The sequence below is a fragment of the Passer domesticus genome, chromosome 1 (assembly GCF_036417665.1).
Source record: "Passer domesticus isolate bPasDom1 chromosome 1, bPasDom1.hap1, whole genome shotgun sequence".
Lineage (NCBI taxonomy): Eukaryota > Metazoa > Chordata > Aves > Passeriformes > Passeridae > Passer > Passer domesticus.
Window position 1 is genome coordinate 113,438,996 of NC_087474.1, and position 22,869 is coordinate 113,461,864.

The 22,869-nt window shown below is 40.1% G+C and overlaps 1 protein-coding gene across 2 annotated transcripts in view; it reads left to right on the forward strand.

Annotated features, from left to right (window-relative positions):
- Positions 1-8,899: 8,899 nt before the first annotated feature.
- The window catches only part of YES1 (YES proto-oncogene 1, Src family tyrosine kinase), a 49,674-nt gene continuing 35,704 nt past the window's right edge, over positions 8,900-22,869 (forward strand). Inside the window, exon 1 of one of the 2 annotated variants that reach the window (XM_064434685.1) lies at positions 8,900-9,186. The gene's annotated coding sequence lies outside the window, so the exon portion shown is untranslated. Of the gene's footprint in view, positions 9,187-12,028; positions 12,051-22,869 lie in introns of those variants that run through there. The other variant, XM_064434692.1, reaches the window with a different exon arrangement.

Consider the following 22,869-nt stretch of genomic DNA (forward strand, 5'->3'; position numbering starts at 1 on the left):
TGTTCTACCCAAAACTCTGCAATCCCCATCTCCAAAAGTCTTCTATCCCTATGGGACACTTCAGCCTGGCACAAGAAATAGGGTCCAAGAGTGGGTGAAATTTGAGAAGTGGTGATAGATATTCAGAGTTCTGAATTCTGTGAAAAGATATTCAGAGTGCTTGACGCTGGCTGGTCTGTTGGTCACTTCTGTTCTTAAACTTGGTGAATCACCTGCTTATACTCAGAAAAGCATGTGATTAACTTGGGTAATAGGGAATAACAGGCTCTGTCTCCTACCCACTCTTGACAAGATGAAGCTTGTCCTGATGTGGAAGCCAGCACACAGTTTGTCACATTTAAAGCACAGGTTCCCTTGACAAATAAGCATTGAGATAGCATCAGTTCTAGCAAGTCAGTAACTTATGGCCACTTTTATAAGGATATAAAATGTTCTGGCAGGTTGTCCTAACTATCGGTATCCTAAAAATTCAGTAAGAGTATGGCAACCCCTATCTTTTCTGAAAATACTTTGCTGTCATTAAAAAGAGGTTTGTGCCCATTTTTTAAAAACAAATTTAAGAGTACACCTCTGAGCATTAAAAACTATTAATTTAGCTACATGTTTTAAAGCTAAAAGTATGTTTTTAAACATACAAATTTTTGCTCGAGACATTTTTTTTTAAAAAGTATTCAGTTTTTTTAAAATGCCCAGTCCTAGGAAAACAGTTGTGAAATCTCAGATGTGATATTTCAATTCAAAGACCCAAGCCTTCCACCAGAGCTCTTTCACATTTTTACAGTTCTCAAGCAACTCTGTGAAACATATTTCAAATATGTTCAACACACCAAGTTATGCTACATGGATTTCATGAGGTTATATTTGTTGTCTAGGAAATAAACTTACCTTCAAATAAAATTCTTATTGCTAGGTTGGAGCAGTCATAAGATTCTCCTGAGAGGACATTTTCAAATGCATTTGGTTTTGGCTTGACTATTTTTCTCTATTGCTGCTCCAGAATTTTCTGCTTATGGTTTTTAATAGAAAAGTGTTTTCTGTAATATTTTTTTCCACAGGAAAAAGTTGGTTGTGTCAAAACAATGTCATGTCCCTTTGGGAAAATAAAAAAAGAATCCAAAATGTTTTGAACTGTCCAAGCAAATCTAAATGTTTGGCTTCAGGATGGTTTGTCATTACTCATCATGAGTTTGTCATGGTTTAGGTCCCTCATTTCCCCCCATCATCTGGGGTTCCTGAATGGATTGAATTTTCCATCAAGAACAATAATGTCCTTTCCAGCTGTTACGACGATGCATCAAAGATGTCCAAGCCCACATTCTAAAACCAAAATACTCTGGAACGTTCTGTGTTTTGTTTTTCTTCCCAATTAGAAAACAAAAGCAAAAATGTGGGACAATTTTGAACACACAGTCTGATTTTCAATAGGCTCCATTTTGAAGGAAAGAGGAGTAGGAAATTCTTGTGCTTTGGAAAATCCCACTTTAACCAAAAGTGAAAGGAAAAATGGGCAGAAGGAAGCAGCGTGTGACCCATACTAATGTAATCCTTAATGTCATATATCTTTGTTTAGCTATTTTTTCTTCTTTCATTTAGCTACATTTTTCTGCATAATATTGACTATTGTCCATTATGAGAAATATAAACATATATTTTTACCCCATCATTTACAACTTATTCCATTAGAAATTAAATATCAACACACAATGGCATCTGGCTTCAGCAAACTGTTTAATGAAATATATGAAACAATATAAAATAGTTGAATACGACATTACTTTGGAAAAAACAAAAAACCAAATACTTTTTACATTCCCTCCCAAGTTTTACAGTTATCTCAAACAACAGGATCAATTACTTGCATGTTCAAAGAAGCAGAGGGGGGAAAGGACTATTTGCCAGCTGTCTTTCTTAGAATAACTCAAAATTTGTATAAACACATGTTGGTATACCTGTCCTTTCTAAATGAATTTGTCATTTTTGTAGCTTGCAGTTCTGAATTCACGGCATACACTTAGTTCTTCTGAACCTTTATAGCAGTCTTTTTTCTTATGAAGAATATGAACAAAAAGGTTCTGAACGACTGTGACGTACCATCACCAGCCTCAGCACTCATGAAGACAGGCTCAGGTTTGGTTCTGTTCTGCTCCTTTTTTTTCTCCTGAAAGCCAGATGCCCAAAAAGCACAGTGATAAAACATCAGGACAAATCAGGAGCCTGCAGAACAAAGAGAAGAGTAACTCAAAAGTAGATTGCCTTCTTTATTAATTCCTGTGTATTTTTTTCTTTTTCAGCTAGAGGTGGAGAAGGTTGGAGCTGCTAATATTTTCCCACAATAGTTATTGCATGGTGTGAGGTCTGTTCCAGCTCTGTGTTCCTACCTAATTGTAAAGAAATGCTGGCTTAGCCTTGGAAGCCTTTGAACAGAGCATCTCCAACCTCCTGGTGAGAGGAAATGCAGATAGAATTTTTGGAGAACTCACCTTAGATCTACCAAGCCTCTGCATGAGATGTGAGACTGTGCAGAGGCTTACTTGCCTTTGGGTCAGGTACGGATGTACTACTAATATCTACTGCAAAATGCATATTCCTGCCATCCGCATGGGAGACTTGAGACATTTCAAAGGACTGTGTCCAGTTTGGAAGCAGAGGTGCTGCTCTACAACTTAGCTGGCAAAGTTGCTTCCTTCTAACTTGAGAAAGCAGCAGACTTTCACTTTGCAAATGTCAGAGCAGTGAGGCAGGCAATTGCCAGGAACAATCTTTGCCTAGAAAAAGTGGAAGCTGGGTGGTTATAGGTAACTGTAAACTCTTACACTCAATAATAACAATTAACAACAAGAAAATGATACACGCTCTTCTTTTAATAAACCTAGGCTTCTTCCATCTCTCCATGTCTTATTCAGATGTTAAGAATCAAGCCTTCTACAAGTGCAGCTTCTTGAGTAGCTGTTACCTCAGCTGGCTCCATGACTCCCTCATTCAGCCCCGACAGAGATTCTTCTTCTCAGGGAAGAATGGAGGAGACTGTGGCTGCTTCAAGGGAACACAGCAGATAGTGATAAGCAAACCAAAGGGTATTTACCTGAAGTGGGGTGGGAACAGAAAAACATCCATGCAGAACCATGGAGCAGTTAAGTATCAGGAAAACAGAGCCCTCTAGCCTTCCCTATTCCCCACCACCACTGCTCTCTCTTCATCTATTAATGCAATCACATTGAATTTTCCTAAATTCTGAAATTTCAGAAAATTCAGACCATTCTGGTTGTAGGTGGGATAAGAAGTCACTGGTGTCCCTGTTTGCACCTCTTTCCTCATGCCAGTGAGCACAACAATGTATGTATATATCATTCCCTAGAAAAATTGCCTCAACATGTTCTTGGATTGTAGAAAACTATTAGGAGAAGTAAACTAAGTTCATGTTGGCAGAGCTGAAAAACTATAGGAAAAAACTACAGCTGTAGTTACGCCAGCAGACCTGAGGGGACTGTAACCTCCACCTGAAGGAATGGTGCTGAGAGAATTAAAGTCATGAGGAAAACAATAGAAATAGAGGGCATGATGGGAAAACAAGCCCACATATGGGACAGATGTCCAGCTTTCTCACATCTCTAAATGGTGCACGGCGTTTATGTCCACCTCTAATGGTGAACAGCCCCATTCTGATCCAAGCTCCATTCTAAGGATTTTTTTGACATCACAGATTGAGGGGATGATTTTGCTCCTGGAACTATTCCCAAAGTAATAAATTTCATCACATTCATCTCTAAATTAAGGAGGAAGGCTTTCTGATCCGCAAGGTTGTGATCAACAATTATTCTCAAAACATTAGGGCAGGAAAAGCAACCTGTCATAGAAAATTCAAAAGATCTGTTAAGCATCAAAGTATAATAAAGGGCACTCACACAGCCTGAGGAATTTGTTCATCTTTAAGCAAGGTGGTAGCTGAGAGGAAACGACCATACAGAGTCCCATGTAAGGTTTAACTACTGAAGATAGGAGAGTAAGATTTTTTTTTCTTCATTCTATTTCACTTGGTTTTGTTGTATGAAGTCATATATAAAAGCACCAAAACAGCATGTGTGTTCAACAGTAAAAATACAGGATGACCTGAAAAAGAGGAAATAATTTTGATGCACAATCCCCTTCCAGTGCTCCCTAAATGCCACTTTAACTTGGATTCTGCAGCTACTAACATTATTAAGCATTACTCCCACAATAATGTCTTAGGTAGTCACTTCAAGAAAAACAAAATTCGTATAACCATTATGAACATGTGCAAGTCTCCCAAAGTCAGCAGAAATTGCTTCTTTATACGGGCTATCAAATGAGGTCAGAAATATCTTAAAGGCTGTGAATGACTCTGGCAGTGATGTCAAAACCAACCCCAGTTCAGGTCAGCTTTACTGCACAAACTTCTTTTCCTCCCACTCTTTGTCCTTTTCTACTCTCCCTAAGAGTACATGACCTGCTTTGTGAGGAGGAAGGCATACATTCCAAATCTCTCAGAAGAGCACAGTGGCACAGGTAAATACATTATTTTTTTTCTGAACATGTATGACTTCACAGGTTTCAAATTTTTCACCTATGAAATTTAAATGAAAATTAAAAAAAGAATGTGTGCAAGCTTCCCAATTAAATAATGCAAGAACCAAAGACACAGGATGTGAAGTCGCTGCCAAAGCAGGGTTGAGTGTTAAGTGTTCATCATATATAGCACTGCCCTTGAAACAAAAGCAGTAGTTATTTTAAGTAACCATAAGCAATACTCATGTGCAATTCAAAGGAGATCGGATATAAAGAGATAAAGATTAGAGTACAGCAATACGGCTCTCATTATACAATGTAATCCAGCGTGTCTGATGTAACTGGATGTGACACAAATGTAAATAGCAACAGGTTTGGGAATACAGGGTTTTCAAAGTCTAACATGCTTTTAAGCGCAACTTTTAGTAAGTTCAAAAACAATCTTTGAAACATTTTTCAAAAAGAACCCTCCGCATACTTGCTGGAAGTATAATATGCATAAATAATTAGACATGTTTTGCAAGATCAAACAGAAGTGCTATTTGCGAAAGAACGGAATATTGAACCTCACAAATAGATGCGGGCACCAAACACAAAGATCCTGGCCATTTGGAGATGCAGATGCATTTTAAGGCAAAATGGGACACATTTAACATGAGGCTTAAACAGGATACTTGCTTCAGAATAGGAAATAATTACAGATCAACCACACAGTGACTGAGCACTCCATTTCCTCACTGAACTACTATACTGGTATGTAATTTGCATTATATCCACGGAAGATGTTTCACTTTTAAATATCAATGATTTTATTAATAGCTTCTGGAATATTAAATAGAAATTAACATGACAAAAACTACTCACTTATTCAACTAATGCTTAGAATATTCAGATTCAAAAGAAATGTATTTGAGATTAAAAAGAAAAACCTATGTTTTGCTAAACACCATGTTCTTAAAATAGTGATCCAAGAGCTTCAAAGTCAGCAAGTGACTAATACTATTTCCAAGATGAACTTCTTTTTTGTAATACAATCACACAGTACAATGAGCAATGGGAACTTTGCATACGAATTTTATGAGGTGCTGCTATAAAATACCATTGTTTTCCACACTTTCAAAGAGCAGTAGCTAGGATGAGGCCTTGACTACTTCAGTTATTTTTCAAAATGAGGGAATTAATTTAGGTACAGAATTTTTTTTTTATTTCTTTCAAAAGAAAAATTATTTGTCCATGAACCACTGTTACGTTTTTTTATTTATTCTGAATTGTTAGAAAGTAATCCCATCAAGTATTTTCAAGAATCTGTTGATGTTTTCAGGTTACTACCATGTGTACCATAGATTAACTTTTGGCATGTACTGGCAAACCTCTTCAGAGAATCAATCTGTCCATCTCCTTCAATATATCAGGATTCAAGTCCTGTATTCCCCAATTACAAACCACTGAACCCACATCTGTGTTTGAAATATTTTAATCTGCCTGTCTCCATCTCTATTCCTCTGTTCCTCCTTCTTCCCGCTCTTACACCTGTATTTCCCCATATCACCCTAAAAATACTTTCTTTGGCATAATATGTACTTGATCCTATAACATATTACTCAAACACATTAAGGATTGTATAAGTATACATGATCACTTTAGAAAGTAATTCAAATATATGAGAATTTTCAAAGATAGTACATGGAGAATGCCTTCCTAAACACAGGCTATTTGCATAAATTGTCAAGATTAAATTAATGCTAACTAACCATGCAACACAGATGAGGAGTCAGTGAATGCTGAGCCTGTCTGAAGGGCTATTTGGGAAACTGTTCAGCAAATGGCAGCAATGAACCCCTGCATCAGTAGCTTCTTACACTATATTCCAGCCATGCTAAAGCATTCGAGGGCAGCTCCTCTCTTCTCCTTCCCTCACAAGGTCAAAAATATTAACTTAAAACAAAAGTATGAAAGAGAGGGGAAGTTCCTAGAAGCAGGCACTGGCCTTGCCTAACTAGTAGCTGAGATTTGTGGTAGTTTTGGCTGATCCACTCAGTCTCCTGAGTGAATACCAAGCAGTGTCAGTTCACCTGCACTGCAACACATTAGAGAGCCCACTCAGGAACGGCCCTGGTAAGGGAGCTTTACCCAGGTATCATGTGGCACACAGGTTGCAGGCTGCCTCCACTCCATCCTGTGCAGGATTAATCAGGCTGAACTACCAACAGTTTGATCATTTTAAGTCACCTGTTCAACATTTCCTTATAAAAAGAACGCTCTGAGGAATACTCAGACTATCAGTGACAAGTGCATGACAATTTAAGTAGCAGCCAGTTTTTCCACTGCAATGAAAGCATGTCTAGCCTCCAAGACTCCCAACTCAAACCCTCATCTATTCTTTCATACCCATATGGTGTGAGTCTGAGCCTGCTCTCAGCTATGGGACTGGTCAGCTTGTCTTCTCCCCAACTGCTCTGCTATTTTAATCACACTGTGCTTGAAATTAAGCATGACAGTCTCTCCACTACCGACCGAGTCAATCACTGGTGCAGCCCCAGTACTGTCTGTGGCAGCCAATAGCACACATACATGTAAAACAGACAGCAGAGGACACAGTTAACAGCTCAGCCTTTCAGAAACTCACCAAATCTTTCCTTACACTGTTCTTTAGGAGAGAAAGCAGCAGGAGAGGTGTGATGAACTGAGAACCCCAACAAACCTTTCGGTACCACACAGGCATCGCCAGGTGCCGTGAGAAAGGACTAGCATATAATCCCATCCATCAACACCGAACCTGAAACCCAGACGTCAAATTACAGCGACAGCTGGCAAGAGCCAGTACGTCTCTAACTATGAAGCTTTAGCCCAATGCTGCAAAACTCCTTATGTGAGTCATTTTGAAACGTCATGAAGATGGTAACACAACTAGGTATTGTGTTTTTCAGATATGCAAGTTTTACCATGGTGCTGTAAAATTAACCAGTTAGCAACACTTGCCTGTGTATACAAAACAGCACAAATGATACTGGAGTTCAAACTTTGCTCTCACACAAGACTACCAGAAGCCCAGCTGGAGTTCTGAAGCCATGGCTGACCTAGAGCTTCAACCAGTCTGCAAACTGTTAAGTAATTCATTGCCAAGGTCAATTTGTAAAACTTACAATTGCTGTTTAAATTAAAAATCAATTGTGTATAATGTGAGTTAGATTTCTGACTGAACAGGATATGATGAATTCCACCACTCTAAGAGGGTTACATGAGAATAATTTATAGTATTGAGTCTCCAAATCTAGAACACTTTTTGGGTTTTTTTTATTTTGTTAACTGTTTAAGTGTTATCTATGGTCTTCTAAATGTATTTGCTTTATATGAAATTAAAAAACCACAAATGGCATTACTCTGCAGCATTGCCTATAAAATAAACTGGAAATCATGACTCAATTCTTTTTCTTAAGAACAAACTATATTAGGTTATCATTAGTGATCAGCTCAACTACTATTTTCTGATCAGCCTTCAAATAAAATAAAGCAGGGAGAGATGTACATTTGATTACTAGAGAGCTGGGAACAATAAAAGATAATGTTGCATGAGAACTGCCGATTTGCCCATGTAAACTTTGGCTCTTTAGGTTCATTTTTTTTAATGTTCTTTCATTCCTTCCTGCAGCCTGCAGTTCTGAAGGCTACGTGCATTTAAACCACCTTTTTCCATGAAGCCCACCTTGACACAAATCCATTTTTTTATTGCTTAAAACACGAAACACTGACTTATGGAACAGCGATGAGTGGGGAACCCGTAACGCAGAATTCCCCGGAGTTACCGATGCGTAATTCACAGGCTCGTTCTCCGCTCGGTGCTCGGCCACAGGTCTGCTCCGCGGTGCCGCCCCCGGCATTCCCGAGCTGCCGGAGGGCCATCTTCCTTCTGCTCGACCCGCAGGAAATTAAATGTACCGAGCCTAAGCCGTGGCCCACCTGAAGACGCCTAGGCGAGGAGTTTTAAAAGTTATTTTTGTTCGCTTTTCACGCACAACACTGAAGGGCTCCGCTGCCGGAATCTTTCACGTTCAGCTTCTCTGGCTAGAGAAGCTAGCCAGAGCTCACCGGCCCGGCACGGCACGGCGGGAGGATCTACCCCGAGAGGGGTCCCCGCGACCCGAGGCCGAGAGTAGGCGGCCGCCCTCGGGCGAGCCGCAGGGCAGGGCAAGCCCCGGCTCCCTCCCTTCCCCGCCGCCCCCGCGCCGCCCCGCACGCCTCCACCATGTTGTCTCGGTGCGCAGCGGCGCGGAGGAGGGACCGCCGCCGCCAGCCCGGCTCCGCGGGGGCCGCCCGGCTCCTCCCCGCGGCCTCCGGTTCGGGCGCGGAGGCGCTGCCCCGGCCGGGAGGCGCGGCGATCCCGACCCGGAGCGCATGGAGGGAAACGCGGCGCGGAGGAGGGGCCGCCGTGCCCACCGGAGATCCCGGCCATAGGGGCGGGGAGTCTCCTCCTCCTCCTCCCGCAGCGAGGCTCCAGCTCCCCGCACGCACCGGAGCGCTCGGCTCCCTCCTCCTCGTCCCTCCTCCCTTCCCCTCCTCCCCGCTTCCCTCCCCGGGTCGCCGCGGCTCCGGGAGGAGCGGGGGGGCCCCCGCTTCCTTCCCTCCCCCCCTCCTTCTCCCACCCGCCACGCCGAGGAGAGGCAGGTGAGGCCCCGGCCGCGTCCCCGCTCCGCCGCCCCACGGGAGCGGCGGCCGCGATGGCGGCGGCGATGGAGGCGCTAGGCCCCGGCCGCCCGCCCCCGGCCTCGCCCCGCCGCCGCGCCCCGGGGGCGGGGGGCGTCCCGCACCCCCGGCCCCTTCTCCTCCGCAGAAACTTTCTCGGCAACTTTCTCCCGGGCCCGAGCTGCCGCCCGCGGGGCCGAGGGGTTGGGCGGGCGGGAGCCGGGCTGGGCTGGGCGGGCTGCGTGGGGCGGCTGCGGGCAGTGAGTTTGTGGGGGAGGGCCCCGTGACCCCCGCTCGGCCCGGCTCCCCTGCCGGCCCCTGCCCGCCGCGGGCGCTGCGGGCCGGCTGCTCGTCCCCCGGCGGAGGCGGCGATCGCCGCCAGGGCTGGTGCTCGGCGGGAGCCGCTCCCGGCTCCGCTCCCGGCGCGGGGCCGGAGGATGTAAAAGGGCAAAATTCAGGAGTCGCCTGTAGCTTGGCCTGCGTGGTTTTATAGTTATTAATTTTTCTTCCTCCTGCCCCACTATTCTGGTTTATATCCCATTATCGAGCCTGGAACATGACCGCTGTACGTTTCTGAGTCATTAATTTAAATGTTCAATCATCACACTTCATCAAGGCTCCTTGTCTTCCTTACAATTAAAAAAAACGTGTTGGACACACACAGGCCCCTGTTCCTGTGGAGTCTGCACATAACTTTCTGCTCTCTGTGGACCTGCAGGCTTGATGTGATCCAAGTTGTGTGCTCAGACCAAGGGCTAGTGTGACTTCTCCAGTATTAACTATTACAAATATGTGAAGTTTATGATGTGGTTATTTATTATATTAATATATGGGCTTCTGTGTGTCTTGTATGCATGTGGGCATGATCCTCTTGGCACTGGGAAAACTAGGACAGAAATATTTCTGAAGCTCATGTTGTAAAGGTATATTCAGGTGTACCTGCTGGATTTAACCCTAGGCAGAGGCTAGTCATTAATTAAAAATTAGATGATTGGATTTACTTAAGGTGGCAGAATGTTCCAAAACCAGTTTTGAAGCCTGGAGTGTGTTGACAAGGAAAGTGTTTCACTTAATATAATTCATAGATAGCTGAATGATATTTCAGGCAAATTTTTCAAGTGAAATTGATCTTAAGTCAGGGGAGCCAGATACAAAAGTTTACTTCAGAGCCTTTCCTTTTTGGAAAGTAAGCATTGAAGAGGGATAGAATTGCCTTGTCAGTTATCTTTGCAGTACCTCTGTTTGTGGTGTAGTTCAGCCATAACCATGTTTTTGTTGGCGTCACAGAAGTAAGGACATTTCCTTTCCAAACAACAAAACCTCGCACTTCCACTCTTACTTCTGATGTGTATCTGTTAATTTAGTTGTAGGAGGTTCCTACTGAGCATAAGCACAGAGTGGAGACTCTGTGTGTGTTCTGCACAGCCAGGGTGTTGTGGTTAATTTTGGGTCAAGGTAGCATCTGTGATGGCAACAGGGACAGCAGCATTGACACAGTGCTGCTGCTGAATTTCGAAGAAGAAGGTCCTGAGGTACCAGGTGTGACAGTAGTTAGTAACAGCAAATGGCAGTAATTAATTATTCCATGTGCTTTGTTAGCTTTATTTCTTTAACAGGTGCAGCTCAAATAGAACTATAATCTCTGTGTGCCTTCAGTCCCTCTAATAACTCTTTTGGCTCTTGGAAGATTTCAAATAAACTTGGCAGTGCAGGACTCTCAGATGAGCAGCTTCTACAAAATATCTGGAAGTAAGGAAGCCAGGTAGAACGGCGCTTTTAACCTGCACACCAGAGAGTTCATGGCAACACTTACCTCAAGCTGGAAATTGCTGCAGGAAATGGGGCCTTCCTGGTTTTGCTGCCTGCAGAGCTACTGGTCCAGTTTTCAATAGTAATTTAATAACTGAACCCCTGTACCATTCTATCTTGAATGAGATTGGTGAGCCCAAGGTAGCTTTAATCTGTGTTTTGTATTACAATGAGAGATTTTCAAGGAAGTACTTGTTACTCAACAGCAGCTCTTTGGGTACAAAACAAATGAGTGGAACTAAAAGTATACTTAAATTGCTGCATTATTTTGAAATAGCTGGAAAAATACTTAATACATTTTTGGTGTGCTGCATGCTGTGTAACGGAATTATTGAAAAACTTCACATTATAGGGGTTTTTATCAATATTCATGCAAGAGAGCAGAGAACTATGCTTCTGCAGCAAAGAAATGTTCTTTATTTTGGGCTTTGTGCACTTCTGCAGCTCCTGAAGAATGAAGTCGTCACTCTGTTCAGTCTGATAAATCATGGCTGTCATGTGACAGCGATGCAAAAGTCTGCAGTGTGGCACATGTGAGATTATGTGGTCAAAGTTTACTTTATGAACAAACTGGCTGCATGGTTTTACTTTTCCGTATGCACTACCTGTGGACAAAAGCTGTACATTTTCAATAGATAATTCCTTGTGTTCAAAACATTAGTTAAAAAAAATATGTTCTTTTCATTCATATTCCCTACTTGCATCCAACTGTTTGGCCACATAGTTTGATCACAGTTTGAGTAAGGTACCTTGATGTTAATTTAAAAATTGGTGTCAGTACTAACACAAAAAATGACTTTAGGAACACGTCCTTATTCTGCTGTGTCGCATCAAGCTGCCTTTTTCAGGTAGGATACGTTCTGTGCATACTTACACAGCCTGTGATTTCTGAAGTCCTCCTGAAAGGTTTCAGGCTTCTGGTGCTGGAAGTCCTGTGCCTGTTGATGGAACAGATTGAACCATGAGGAGAACTGCAGTTTCTCTACTGTGACAGAATGGATTAGCTTTTGTCTTGGAGGAGCTACCTCCAAATACAAGTAGGTAACTCAGTCTCGGGATTTATTTAATTTCTGTTCTCCTTGAGAGTGCCAGTAGGAGGCTGTTTTATAGTGAGGGATTTTATGATGTGATAATCACTATTTTTTATATTTTTTTACAATACTAGCTGCTTTACAATTGCCATATGGGAACTTCTTTCAATCACTACAGTCCCTGGCTACATTCACACCAATGATTAGAGCTGTAGAGTTCCAGATTGTATTGCCAGTTGCCAGGTTTTGAAGGTAAACCTGGACAACTTCCCATGTGTATGCTTCGTTTAGTAGAGAAAATGTAATACTGAAAAGATGCTGTCAACAAACTGTAGGACAATTTTAATTTTAGCTTATAAGAGGTCATTCTTACTGCCCTTTGCATTTATGGGGGTTTATCCTTGATGGTGCCAGTGCATCAAAACAGAAATTGGCACCAAAGTAAGTTAATTAAATGAGGGGGACTGCACCCTTAGGTAAAGTTAACATGCATGGCTGATTGCAGGATCAGAGATCAAGATGATAGTAACTTTAATGCTAGAAATTGAGTAAGTAAACACTATTACTTATGCATGAGTTTTGTTCTTTTTAAACACATTCGTTGAAAATGTAGAGGGTAGCTGGAAATAGGGTAGGAAATGCTCTCTGTTGTCATTTTGGATAGGCACTGCATAGAGCACTGGGTTTCATGCTGTGTCCCATAAGTCAGTGGAGCAAAGCCATGCACAGCTGAAATCAAGCCCTCAAGCTGGACTTCTAGCTGGTCCTGGCTTGTATCCCAGCCCCACCGCTCAGTGGGCTGCTGCTGTAGAGATCATCACTAACTGCATTTAAGGCTGTGTTGACTGTTGTGGCCAAGACTGGGGTTTTGTTTCAATTTTTCTTGACTGTATAGTATTAAGTAAGGTTATAGAGCATAGTTGGAGAATGCTGAGGAAGTAAAACCTCAGACTGGAATAATTTGTATTTTAGCTTCTTGAACACTGTTAGTTGTTGAGTAGGGAATTGGATAACTTTTTTTGTTAACCTGGCTGTGTTTTATCTTTGTGGTTTTGGAAGGTAAATGCTTTTATAGTAGTGTTACATGAGACTTCAAGAAGTATCAATATGGACTGCACCTATATCTTAAGTGTTCATGTAAATTTTGAATTCTGATGGTGATACTGATCAAATAATTTGTCTTTCAACTTCAGGGAGGTGAAAAACTTCTATGGCTTAAGATGTTTCTGTGATTTTCTTAACACCAGAAGTCTAGAGAAGACTTGGAAAACTAAATGGTTCTTCAGAAGTGATGAATCCTTTTCGTTGAAATTTTAGGGTTATCTAGGTGAGGCTTACAAGAATGAATAACTGTTTAATTCCATTGACAGTGGAGTAAACACACCCACATAAGTAAATCTTTGTAGATCAGGGCCTTTAACCTTATTTTGGAGAAACTTTCAGAATTTGGTGGAATTAATCAGACATTTAAACTCAGTCTTCGTATTGAAGGAATTTGATTTAGTAGGGTTAAGTTCCTTTGCACATGCCCAAAGCACTCTGTAGTGTTGCAAAACTGAGACAGTTTTATTCATGATGTGAATTATGGAGTATAAATGCAGTCAGGCCTCAGGTATGCTTCCCAGGACTGACAGCCCCTGTAGAAAAGAAGGGTTGGAGGATGGTGTTCATGTTCCAAATGTTTGCCCATAGTTCGGGCAAATATTTTGATGGTACATACATACTTCAGAAATAAAATAAAGTATCTGGGCTAAAGGTTTTGAGGTTTTCAACCCTATCTAATGGCCTCACAATTGTAAGAAAAGGCAGTGCTCATGTGAGGTATTTAAAGAGTAATTAGAGGGTGCTATGGATCTCTTGTGTATTGCAGTTGTATAGCATTATAACTGTTTTGGCAGTCAGCCAGGAAAGGGAGACTTAAAACAAATTAATAGTGAACAATCCAGTTCTAATAAGTTATTTTAAGTGTGGTTAGATAACAACATTAATATTTATGCTTGAAATGTGACAAAGAAAAAACAGGTCTCAGTTGTTATGTGTATCTTCTTGCTTTTCAAGAACACTTTATTGGAAACTAATATCATGACTGACACTTGTAACCACAGAAGAGTAGAAGAAAAACCCTCCAAATCCTTCTCTTTATTTACATACTCTTCCTGTTTCTGGTTGATTTTTACTAGCTCAGCCTGTTCAACATAAATACTTTATTTTGCCAGTAATAGTACTCCAAAGTACAGAAGCTAAAAGATTGCTTCAAGGACAGCATGGCCACAGGCTTTCCTAATTCTTATGCTCCCTTCCTGAGCATCCAGTATTGCCCAGCATTTCAGATGGTGGGGGCCCATGGTGAACCTCTGGTCTGACTCAGGTGTTTGGGCTTGATGGGCTTCTGGTCTAATTCATAAAAACTGGCCTTTCTATAGGCTTAACTTAACACGTGTGCCATACAGATGAACAATGCTTTTAAGGTTTTTTTAAAGTATGCTTCACTGAAAAATGAATATAGAATTAATACCTAGAAAATATTCTTGTTTTCGAAATGCATGTTTATCTGAAACTAGCATTTGTTTGCCAAACTTAAGAAAGAAAACATTATCAAAACTGAGGTTGAGGGAGGAAATTTAAAAATAAATTCAAAAGTTCTGTATTTCATTGTAAAGTGTTAAAACAAATCACCATGATTAGTCATACATCTTTTTAGTTCTCTTGTACCTCCTTTTTTTGCCTTGATTTTGATCTGTTTTTCTCGAGGTCTGCAGTTTGAGATTAAAACCTTATAGTACTGATTCCCAAACTGAGGTCTTCAGAAAATTATTAACAGAAAAAATATGTAGCGCTTCAGTTAGAAGTTGATCAGACTTAGTCTATGAGAAACACAGAGTTAAGTGTGACATTTATGTCTGAAATTTGTGTAAAACAGGGGTCTCCAAACATCTTAAAAAATTACAGATCTGCACCAAACCTAGCAGCAAAGTTCATATCTGTAGAGACACGGTATTTGTATTCATGTGAAGACTAAGCGAGAGTGAGACGAATGAGAGGAAAGCTTATGGTGATAAAAGCAAGTGGTTTGTGTCCTTCTTCCTGGACCTTCTTGAGCTGGAAACAGAGCATGCCAGTGAAACATTTTGTGACTTCTGGTGTTTGGTTGATATGTGGTATTTAATGTTTGTGACCAGCTCCGATTGCAGTAGTTCAGTTGAAACACTCCACATTTCCTTAGAGATGTGAACTTGTAGTGATGCTCTGATGAAGCTGTGAACATACTTAGTGATGCATCTTATGGCCTTGTAGGTAATCTCTCCTAACAGAAAATCCTGCAATACTTTAGTGACAGGTGAATGTGAAAATACAGATTGCTGTCTTCTTTTTTCCTGATGCAAATTTATGCAAGGCTTAAATAAGTTTTCTGAGGTAAAGACCATTTTCTGCTCTGTGTGATGACTAGCCCAGGTGAGTTGTGTATCTATTTTAAAAGAAGGTTCTCCCTTACTGAATGGGGACAGAAGACTTGTAGTTTTCTTGATTGTTTGGGGTTTTTTATTCTAAATCTGAACAAAGCTTCTCTTTGATGCATGTGTTCCTTAGCTGAAGCCTACTGAAAGAGCAGTTGTTGTAAATCAGACCAAAAGTCTGTCTAGGCAGATGCGTGTTGTCTTGATTTTTTTTTTTCCCCAATCTACTTGATTCAGGATAAATTCTTAATGTCTCAAGTAAAAGTTCTTGGGAAGTTTAGATAGAGGCTAATTTTCAGAATGGGTTCTTTGACCAACAGATGCTACTTCTTATTCTGCCTGTTTGAAATAAAAAGTATTCGGGTTTTTTCCAGCAGCAATGTCTTAAAATGTAAGTGTGCTCTCTGGCTTCTGAGACATGTGATATATGGGCTTTTTGCCAAAGTATTTTGTTTGGTTTTGTTTTTTTGGGATTCTCCCTGCCATATATTTTAGAATGTAAGTTGCATTATAGAATGACAAAGCCCTTAAAGCAAAGAGAGGATGGGCTTGTTTAGCTGATAGTGGTGTTAAATATTTATTTAATGGATGATTAAAGGTTATAATAGCATTGGCCACATCAGTTCGTCCATACCTAACTGAAAAACATTCACTGGAGAGAGAAAAAGAGTTAGTCTCACTGTAGACAGCCATGTTGAATTATTTTTTAGTAATAAATTTAAATATTCAGGAACACTTAGAGTATAGAGCAAAATAATATTCCTTTTGAAAACAATTTCCCATGAAGAAAAGAGAAGGGAAAACAAGGATATTCCTGTGATGTCACTACTTGTCAGTTGGGGAGATTTTCTTGAGTAATATTTGTTTTCTGAAGCCTGAGAAGTAGGCATTGTATTAACATTCTGTAGTTGGTGGGAAAATAAGGGTTACATGTATTTATTTGTTGGGTTTTAAGGGGTGTTTTTTGGCATTTGTTGTTTTTCTGTGGTTCTGAGTGAGAGCAAAATGCAAGTACAAAATTTTCAGCTTCAGATCACACAAAAATTAAATGCTGACTGTATATGGCTAGGAAGCAATAGTAATATGGGTACCTTTTTTTTACTTTCAAGTACAATTTTGTACTGTATTTTAAGCACAGCTACACACTTAAAACAATTCATAAATCATAGCGACTGAGGCTATTTAAAGTGATAAGCTTTCAAAATATCTTGCTGAATAATTGCACATTATGTAATTTGCTAAAGATATCAATCTTTTTCGTTTTAGGAATTATTTCTTATCTTGTACACTGTAGAAATTGTAGAACTGATTGATTCAGGCTATCATGATGTACGTAAAATGAGACAAGTGTTAGTTTATAGATGAAAAATTATTTCCCTGGAAACGTTTGACTTGTTCATGCATAGTAGGTGTATTTAAATATTCTGGAATTCATTTGCATTGGTTATGAAATCTAGGGCTCTGTGATTACCTCCCCTTGCCTTTTGCTTAGGTCTGACATATCATCAGATATCATCAATACTATTTAAATTTGGTGCATACATGGTGAAGTCATAGCCAAGTTAATACGTGACTTACATTATCAAGTATGATACCTTTATTTTATATGGTTATTTTAAATTACTATTTTGCCTCAGATTTACATTTGGGCTTCTTCATTCTTTTCCCAAAGAAACAGTTTGAGCCTTACTAGTCAGTGAAATATATTGACTCTACATATTAGGTTTGCACTAATCCTGTTAGCTTTTTTGCCAGGGGCATGGATTTTCTGTGTGTGTATTTAATGTAATAGTAAAGTGTCTTAATAATTCTTTTAAGCTATACACATAATTATTTAAGCAATGACAGTGCAATTTTTATGCAAGACATTTTATTTCTTCCTAGTGTGTGTTCAACGGCATTTGAATGGAAATTGTGATTGAAATTCATATAAATAACCAGTGTTACATTTTAAAGTACAGGTTAATGTGTTGCTTTCTAGATAAGGATATAGAGGGCAATAATTCTAGTGCAAACTGCATTTTGCTTTAAATCTGCTAGATTTATTTACAAAAGAGAATATTAGCTTTAGTTTGTGGATAATTTTTGGTCACTACAACCTCTAAGGCATTAGAATGAATAGATCCCATACTTCCACTTTTTTGTTTTCTTTGAAAATGGAAACAAATCTCTGTGATTTAAACTTGTCTTCCCTAAATGTGTCTAAAATTCTAGTGAAGCAGTATCTAGGTGACATTAAGGGGCGGAATATTCTTTACACATGCAACAGCCTATGTTACTTTATATATTTGTGTATTCATGTGATTTGTGTATTCACCTGATTTCAGGTCATTATGAATTAGCTCTGCCAGTTTGGTGATTTAATGTTGTTTAAAGTTTTGGTGGCTAGCAACATAGTTTGAGTATGTTTTAAAACTCAGTATAGGTTATCCTAAAAGTAAGCCTGTGTCTTTCTAGAAATTTCAGTTTAAAAAATTCTTTCTCCACTTTAAATATTTAAAAAATGCCATCAGAAAGGTAACTTACTATTATAACTACATGTGACATGTGGCCAGTCTCTGTATGACTTATTTTGGCTTCATACGTCTATTGTACTCCATTTATGCTGTTATACAAATAGTTAGAAGTAAACATTGTTTACTGCATTATGTGCAGTACAGTGTAGCCAGGCAACCAGGTAATTTATGTGATGGAATCAAATCATATTTAGGCCAACAGAGTAACTTGCAAAAATTTCTGACCCTGTCTGTTTATCTCAGTGTAAGTTCTTGAGGAAACCCTGATTGCTCTGATGGAAAATTGAAAAGCTTGCTGGTGTTACTGCTGCAGGATCTCTACAGCTTGGAAACCATGCCATAAAACTGTTGCTTCGCAAAATGTTTCCTAGATTTGATGGATTTTTGATGGAACTTTTCCCTCGAGTTCCCCTGAACCTGAAAGCCAAAGCAGATGCAGATAGTACAGTTTTATAGTCAGAATATGGGAATGGGATCATTCTCTTTAAAAACATTGCCATGTAAAATAACTTTTCACATGCTTTAAACTAAAATAGACATTAGATTTTTTTTTTATTTTTTAAAAGGTTTGATTTAGGATAGTTTGTTTGTCTGGGGCATTTTTTGGCTAATTAGGAACTGGAAAATCAGAACCTGCTTTTATTCACAGATATTTTAGCATTGCTATTCTAGGATGTGATCCTTTTTCACACTGAAGTCAAGTGCAAAATTCCCCTTGACTTCAGGGAGAGTTGGATTAGCTGTACACAAAAGGACTAAATCGTCCTCTGGGATAAGTGGAGGCAACTCCATTGAAATAGACTTCATTAGAGTATAAAATGAAGACAAAAAAAGCGTTGCCTGCCTTAACAGGCAGTGAAATTGGATCTGTTAGCTCAAACAGCTAGGTTAATTTAGCAGTTGAATCAAAGATTTTAGCCCTTTTTCAATTAGATTGTAGTTGTATTAGTTCACTGCATTGAGCAGTGAATAACATATCACACTTAACCTTGACTATATTTTACAGAAACTAGAATCTCTTTATGAACCTTTTTTGTGGCATAAGAATTATCATGAGAAAACAAGCACTTGGTAAATGTTAAGCAAACTTTTGAGGAGTTTATCCTTAAGTAGATGAAAGGGAATCTGAATTGCTGTTTAAATCTAGGCTTTATATGACAACTTGTGTGAGGTTTGGGGAGCCTTGTTTGTATTTTCAGCCCCAGGTTGGCATCTTGAGTGTCTTTATGTAGTCTTGCTGAGGTGAGAAGTGGGTAATTCATTTACACCGAAAATTGAAATGGATGTTATCTCATGTGTTTGCTGGTGGTGTCTGGAGTAATCCCATGGAGTTCCACAGTAGACAGTAGTGCCTTCAGCATCTTCCACTAATGCTTTACACAAACAGTATCTGTTTTGTGTAAAGAAATAGTGAAGAAATAATATTTGACAAATGAACTCAAATGTAGTGATTACTTATGTAATACTCTTCTATACTTCTCATAAAATGTGTCATTTGTGCTCTTTTGTATCAAGTTTTTCTTCTGGTGCTTCTGGTATCTGCTGGAATCAGGAACTAATTTGACTGTCTCTGTGATTATTATGACCTGAACAATGTCTGCATGGGTTTCTTGTATTTCCTCTTTGAAATTTCACAAGGGGAAGGGGGATGGGAGTATTGTAATCTCCTTAGAATAATTTGAGAATGAGCCCTTAAATGCCGCCCCGCTTTTCTTTATTAACATTTCAGAGGTTAATAAAATCCGCTCCCTAGGAAGCTTTACAGAGCTCTTAGCTGTTTAGCATACATAGCTCTGGAAAAAAATCCTCCTCAAATAACTGTTGCTGCAATATTTAGCTGATGTTAAGGGGTTAAGTAGTGAACTTAAATTCTCTGAAACACTTGAAATGCTAAATTTACAAAACAAGACACGAGAACTGTTTTAAGATTAGTCATAGTTAGGAAGCTTATTGAAGCACCGGCATCTTCCTGGATACATCCTGTACTTTTGTGTCTTCAGCCTGCTTCATCTATTCACGGTCCTGACTGCTTTTTGGTTTTTAGAAACTCTTGCTGCAACTTCTTTGTGACTAAGATGCATTGTCAATCAGTCCAGTCCTCCCCATGCCAGCCAACTGCCCCCTTAATGCAGCAATTCACTTGGATGAATAGTGCTCATACTTTAAGGAGACAATTGTCTACCAGAGAGAGAGAGAGTGTGCCAAGTTGGTTTAACTTGGTATGGGTGTGAAAGAGTTTTTAAATGGGCGCTGTCAACTAGCACTGGCCCAGAGCTGCTTGAAAATTGTGATAATTGTTATAATCTGATTTTACATCAAAATTTATTAAAAATATTTTAGTCAGTCACTGGGCTGCAGAGAGCATTAGTACTCCAGAAATGGTTGTCAGACAGTCGTCCGTGGTCTGTCAGAACTGTAGCAGACGTGTCCCGGCTGAATGTACAACACTGCTTTTAAAATTGACTCCTTTTTGGCAGTACATCGTTAAATTGGTGAAAGAATACAGGATTTATGTTGTAATCTGCTCTTCCAGTTCCATTTAATGCCACAGCATGTGTTTGAAACACTTAGTAGGGTGTATAATACAGTGTAAAACCACAACTGTAGCCTGTCATTACTGTAGTGCCTACAGAGCTGAACTACTATTTAGCCAAGCCAGCTACTAGGATTATCTATTACCTGGAAGTGTTTAAAAGTGGACAGAATTTATGAAAATTTTATTGCTTCTTTGCTGACTAAAATTTTTTGATGCATTTTTAGTTTTAGTTCAGGTTGAAAGGATGTGTACCTTCTAGGTACACCACCACTTGAGTGCAGAGGGTTGAGTGATGTGCTTGCTTTCATTCTTGATAGTGTAAGGATGGACCTTTCCTAAGCATAATTTGGGCCCTGATATTTCTTCACGGCACTTCTGAAGGGAAGAGAGAGGATGAAAAAATTAAGAAAAAAACCTGTGGAGAAGATGCTTCCTGAAATTCCTTGTGTTTCTTTTTCAGGGAGGCCAGGAAATCTGAGAAAATAAGTTATTTCTGTCAGGAGCCTGACAAAATATGGTTATTATCCTAAATGTGTAGAAAGGATGCTGTTAACAAAATACTCAGTTTAAAGGAGAGAAAATTTCTTATGGGCATGGCAGTAAGTAATGAGTATATTTGGGGGCAGGGAGGAGGGTGTTTTCCTTGCCTCTCTGAGGTCATTAGGCCATTACAGCTGCAACAACATTGCTACTAGCTTACATACATTTGTGGAGAAAAAAAGAAGCATTGTTGTTTCAGTGCCTGGCTGAAATAATAGTTTGTTAAGCAGTACTGTGAGATTGTTAGTTGTTTTAGGGACATCTCCATTAGTAGATGTGCAACTGTTAGTAAGTGTATTGTAGACATCAGAAGAAAAAAAACTAAACAAAAGCTTAGATTGGAGAAGATGAAGAACAGGAACTGGAATAACTTTCAAATATGAAAGACAAGATGTTATTTGGATCTGTCAGCATAGCATGGAGAAGAAATCATGTTTAACCACCTTGTGTGATGAGATTGACTAGGTAGATGAGAGAAGAGCAGTGAACATTGTTTATCTTGTCTTCAGTGGGGCTTTTGGCTTGGGCTCCCCTAGCGTCCTTATAAACAAATAAAATCCGATGCACCGATAAAGTGCGTGCCAGGTGGGTGAACAGTGAAAGCAACTGGAAACTGGACCTGACCTGATGGGCTCAAAGGGTTGGCACCAGTGGCACAACATCACAAGTGGCTTGAAAGCTGGTGGCCAGTCACTGGCAGTGTACCTTGGGGCTCAGTACCAGAGACAATCCTGTTTAACACTTTTGCTGCTGACCTAGGGGTCCCACAGAGGTGCACCCCTCAGCAGGCTTGCAGGAGGAACTGATAGGCCAAAGAGGGTTGTGCTGATATCCAGAGAGACATTGACAGAAGAATTGTCTGATGGGAGCCTCCAGAAGTTCAGTAAAGGGAAATTCAGTGATCCTGGGGAGGAACAACTCCAGGCTCCAGTATGTGGTAGGGTCCAATCAGCTGAAAAGAAAGTGCAGAAAAGGACCCAGGGTCCTGGTGGGAAAGATGTGTGTGAGCCATCACTATGCATTTGCAACAAAGAAGGCCAGAAGTGTGCTAAATACATTAGGAAAAACTACCTAAAAGCAGATTAAGGTGGTGATCCTTTCTCCCTACTCACCACTGGTAAGACCATGCTTCAAGTGCTGTGTGCTTCCCTGTACAAGAGAGACATGGACATACTGGAGAGTGTCCAACAAAAGGCCACGAAGATGACTAAGGGTCTGGAGAATTTCTTTTATGAGGAGAAGCTGAGAAAGCTAGGATTACTCAGCCTGGAGAAAAGAATGCTCAGGGGCACCCTATGTGTGTAAATAACCTAATGAGCTGGAATAAAGAGTATAGAGTCAGGCTGTTTTCCGTAGTTTGCACTGATAGTGAATGAAGTAATGGGCACAAATTGTAATACAGGAAATTCCATTTAAACATCAGAAAAAAAGAGAGGATTTTTTTATGTTAAGGGTGATAGATCGCTGGAACAGGTGGTCCAGAAAATGTTTTGGATTCTCCATCCTTGGCAATAACTCAAAACCCAGCTGGACACAGCCCTGAGCAACTTGCTGTCATTGACATGCTTTGAGCAGGGGGGTTGGGGTAGGCATCCTCCAGATGTCCCTTCCCGTTTCAGCTGTTCTGTGATTTTCATTAAATTATTTAAGAGGGCCAAACTAATAAGTGTGGCAATTGAAATGAAACTAAATACAGGTGTTGAAAGGCAGAATATTTTTGTTTGTATTCACAGACAAGTTTGTTTGTTTGTTCCTCCCAGTCTTTTTACGACAGCTTG